Source organism: Lytechinus pictus, unplaced genomic scaffold, assembly GCF_037042905.1.
Source record: "Lytechinus pictus isolate F3 Inbred unplaced genomic scaffold, Lp3.0 scaffold_350, whole genome shotgun sequence".
NCBI classification, from domain to species: Eukaryota; Metazoa; Echinodermata; class Echinoidea; order Temnopleuroida; family Toxopneustidae; genus Lytechinus; species Lytechinus pictus.
The window spans coordinates 13,895-17,290 of record NW_026974469.1 but is presented as its reverse complement, the minus strand read 5'-3'; the positions used below and the strand labels follow the sequence as shown (position 1 = coordinate 17,290).

General features: G+C 36.7%; 1 pseudogene; it reads right to left on the bottom strand.

The window, feature by feature from the left end:
• Nucleotides 1-1,396: 1,396 nt before the first annotated feature.
• LOC135159722 (uncharacterized) lies at nucleotides 1,397-3,142 on the bottom strand (annotated as a pseudogene).
• Between the last annotated feature and the right edge of the window lie 254 nt (nucleotides 3,143-3,396).

Below are 3,396 nucleotides of genomic sequence, written 5' to 3'. Positions count from 1 at the left end.
AATTGTCGTCATTAATTGCTACAATAAAATAATAAAAATAATGAATAATAAATAATAAAATATAATAAATAATAAAAAATAAAAGAAGATATTGAAATAATAAAAACATATAAAAAATGAATGAAATACGTAATAAATTAATTCATAGATTAAGAATTAGAAATTAAAAGGAAAATCCAAATTCATATAAATAATTTGAATCAAAATTGGACATTAGATATAACTATTAACGAATATTTACAACAGGAAAATAAATGATCATAAATTAATCAATTGTCGCATGCGCAGTAAGGGAATATGATCATGCGGGCGATATTTACACCTCAAAAATTCATGTACTATGACAATTCCCTTAGCTTAATAGCCACCCATCGAATACAACCCCCCTTCCCTTTCTTCATCAGCTTCATCCCTACTTTTCCTTAACGCCCTAAGTGCCTTCCTCCTTCTTTTACTGACCTCCCTTGCCCTAATTCTTGCCCTCTTTATTCTATATTTATCTTTAATCTGCGCACAAATGGTAGTGTGAATCCCCATTTTGAGATTTAGTTTTTTGAAAATTCTGTAGCGACTAGACTCTGCGCCACAGTTGAACGCAAGAATTGCAAGGTTGACTGCATTGCGAACAACACGTGGACCTCTCCACAGGTGTTTAGGACACCTTTTCCAGATGAGAGCATTGAAGCTCTCATTCTGGTTCTGGGTGATACCTGGGAGGCATCTCTCAAGGAGATCTGGATTACTGAGTCGCGTGAATGTAGGAAGTAGAAGCTCGAGAAACACGGGATCCAAGTGATTCTCATTCATCTTCTCTTTTCCTGTCTTTTTGTATTCACACCAACCATCTTCCGGACAATACTGATGGCGCACATCACTATCAGACAAAGTGACTGAATGATAGAGAATAGCCAGTATTGCCCTGCGCATCTTCTCCACTGCCTCTTTCTTATCATTATCATTATCTAAAGCCTTCATATTAATTGTATTACTACGAATCGTTGACCTATATAATTTACATAACCTACCAATTGACCCTGTATCTGCTGTCCCTCTTAGCCTACCCTTAGCCCGCCCTACCCCCTTCCCATCCTCTAACTTACCCTTGTTATCCTTCCTTACCTTATCAAGTGCCTTATACATTCTTTTACCCACATGCCCTACACAATCTAATTTATGTACTGTACATTCATCCCCATATATATCCTTAACTGCTTTGTATGCCGCACTGTCCCCATCACTTAACATATACTTATACCTTAATTTATATTTATCTTCAGATCTACCCCAAATTTTAACAGCCGCATCTACCTCCATTTTTCCACTACTCCCTTTATGAATCCCTAAGCAAACATCCTTATGACTAGCTTCCCATGCCTTATATTTATCACTACTTTTATCCCAGCCCTTCCTATACTCACATTGTTTACATGTTTTTGACAGTACCTCAGTATCCAAAACCTCCCCAGTATCTATTGAGATCACCACCCCCACCCCATGATTCGATGTGTGGCCACGCCTATGCCAAGTACCATCGTAGGACACTGCCACCTCCACAAAGTCATCCTCTTTTATCGATGGGTCCTTATCCATGGCCCTCCTCCTTAGGCACTCTGCCGCCATCTTCATGTGCTCCTCAGTGGCCTGCAAAATAAAAATAGTGAGAAAATGGATTTCATGAACACTTAGTCTTTAGTCATTTATAGGCTTCACTAAAAAATGTTTTCAGCACTGAGTGAATTATTTTTGTATCATAGAAATGGATATCACTATATCACGATGCTCAACCATATAATTATAGCTTTGGAGTACATGTAAATGTAGGTTAATTATAGATTTTAGATAATTATGAGAAAGCGTGAAAGAATAATGACTCACTTCTTGTGCTGCTTTTGACAAAGCGGCCAGATGGCGTTCATAGGATGGGGCTGTAACTGGTGGCGAAGTACCCAGGATTGTTGTGAAGTCACATAGTCCCTCACGGGCTAGTCCAACTTCACTGGCCGCCAGCGTAGCTCTTCTGTTTATCTCGGCAGACTTCCCTGGCCCTTCACAAGCATTCTCTGAGGTACAAAATTCCTCCTCTTTGCTGCAGATGGAGCATCGTAAGACCAGGGTGCAACTCAGCCCCTCCCTCTTCGATGAGTCTTCAAAAGGAATCAGATGCCCTATAGTAGAAAATATGGATTATGGAATAGCTGTTTAACTAAAATTAATCAAAGGTTGACATTACATCTGCAATTTTGAGAAGAATAGGATCAATATTATAGTAAAATGAGGATTTTTATTGTTTACTAGACTTATTCTATATGTTATTGTATTTAAAGTGGATTATGTAAACCCAAACTTTCAGTTTATTTTTTTAGAAAAAAAATTGTGGAATTCAGAATATACTCCTAGGCCTACCCTAAATTAAAAAGCAAACCATTTCAGATCAATAATATCAAGTTATAGATATACTTTGATAATGATTTTGCAAACAATGGTGGATTTGTAACCCAACATTTGTCAGTCTTTTTATTATTTCTTATAATTAGACTTCAGTCTTTACTTTATTTCATTTTTTTTTTTTTTTGCTGCCAGGCAGTCATATGGCAGTAGTGTCTGTACATGCACATGTATCTCAAAATATTGCATTTTGAAATGGGTAAGAGCTACATTCATGAAATGTGAATTATCAAAAATAACAACCAATAAGAAGTACATACCTCCCTGGCACACATGAGCCCTTTGCAAAGTAGAAGCAAGCTGTTTGCCACTGATCAGGTAAAAACCTTCAAGATCCCTACGTGAATCTGTACATGTGGGACCGCTTTGTAGATCTGGGCTTTCACTGGTTTTGTTGAGAGATAGCTTTCTTTCTGATGCTGTTATCACTTCCTCCTCCTCCTCTTCTCTATTTTCCAGCTTTTTCATGACATGGTATGGTGTTCCTCTAAAGAAGTTCTTCTTTTTTACGTATTTTGGGGTTTTGCGAGGCATTTTGAGTCGAGTATCCACACACAGCCAAGATCACATGAGTTTGAAGAAAAGTGATTGTTCTGTCTCCGCCTCTAGATGGCAGTATTGCACATGTATAAAACTAGTCTAGGAATTCAGACCTTGTTCTCCTCTTCATTTTGAGACCTTATTTGATAGGTTTTGGTTTACAATTTTATTTTTAATGAATTTTCAAAGAAAATAATGCGATTTTCGTGTGAAGGGAGCGCCAAAAGGTAATTCAATGCTGTGAAATCCTTGACTTTGAACTTGAATTTAACATATTTCTAGTGATTTATTTGACATAAAAATTTAGATTATGGTATTTCAGATATCCCTTATTCCAATGATCCAAAAATTAAAAAAATGTTTTTTTGTGTCAAAATTGTCCCAGATTACTATGTGGCTTTTAAACAAATT